Genomic DNA, 1208 nt, shown 5'->3' with positions numbered 1-1208 from the left:
ACATAAGGGGATCAGCTTGTACAGGCTGATCGACCCAGTTTGGCTCAGATGTACCCTAATGAACTGAATGCTGGCCCACGAGGGTGTCATGTGGGGGACACCCAGCTGGATTCAGAGGTATTCTGTTTAACTGTGTGCTTGTCTGACTGTAGTTTATTGTTGCTCTGATGAACTGATTCTTGGCATATGAAGGTGTCAGCTTGTCCATGCTGATCAACCCGGCCAGGTCAGGTGTGTCACATTAATCTGTATGACTGATATGGTGACTGGAGAAACCCAGCCCCACTGAAACGGAGTCCTGCAAGGTAGCTCCACTGGGGGTGAGGGCTTGCAGAAGGGAGACATACAGCTCCGTATAGAGACAAAAGTAACACAAGCAGCACATTAATAGAATTATCAAGACTCTAGAAACGTATCCCTAATAAATGAGCACACCCCAAAGTAATGAGCAAATCTGGTAACACAGGTTAAGATAACCTGCTAAGATTGAATCAATTCAGGTTCAGACTTTTATATGTCTGTCCCTAGCCCTGGTGATTAGTTTGGCTAATATTCCAAGTTAGATTGTTCATTTTTATATAAACCTTTTAGATCATTCATCTAATTAGAGATCTGGTAAAATACATATAGAAGATAAAAATGTTGAGTAGCATGAGGTTTAATAATTAAATGTCAGCATATGTGTAAGTCTATCTGGATACAATATTCATCTTTTAGACAAAGCAGTATAGCTTCTTTCAATATGATTTCTAGAGATTTTTTTAGTTAAAAAAAACAAAGCAATGTCACATGAAAAGAAATCAGAATGGGAAGGAGGTCATTGGTGATGCATCGGGGAGGAATGGTGGGGGGCAGATGCCCCCCCAGATCTTTGCACCAGTAATGTGGTATGGAGCTGCAGCCTGGCCAGAACCAGGGCCCATCAGAGGAGTTATGCCCTGCTACTGTCAGCACTTATGTGTTGCCTGTGAAGGGGGTTTCACAGTTTCATAGTTTCTAGGGTCAGAAGGGACCTGAGCAGATCATCTAGTCCAACCCCCTGCCATGGCAGGAAGAGCACTGGGGTCAAATGACCCCAGTAAGGTGGTCATCCAACCTCCTCTTAAAAACCCCCAGGGTGGGAGCCTGCACCACCTCACTTGGAAGCTGGTTCCAGACTCTAGCCGCCCTGACCGTGAAGTAGCGCCTCCTGATGTCCAACTTAAACC

General features: G+C 44.9%; 1 long non-coding RNA gene across 1 annotated transcript in view; it reads left to right on the top strand.

Annotated features, from left to right (window-relative positions):
- LOC109304104 overlaps positions 1-1208 on the top strand; it is a 68857-nt gene that overhangs the window by 31839 nt on the left and 35810 nt on the right. The gene's annotated exons all lie outside the window — the stretch shown is intronic.

The sequence above is a fragment of the Gavialis gangeticus genome, unplaced genomic scaffold, assembly GCF_001723915.1.
Source record: "Gavialis gangeticus isolate Ggan-Ray unplaced genomic scaffold, GavGan_comp1, whole genome shotgun sequence".
Classification (NCBI taxonomy): Eukaryota; Metazoa; Chordata; order Crocodylia; family Gavialidae; genus Gavialis; species Gavialis gangeticus.
This window is presented reverse-complemented; position numbering and strand designations above follow the sequence as displayed.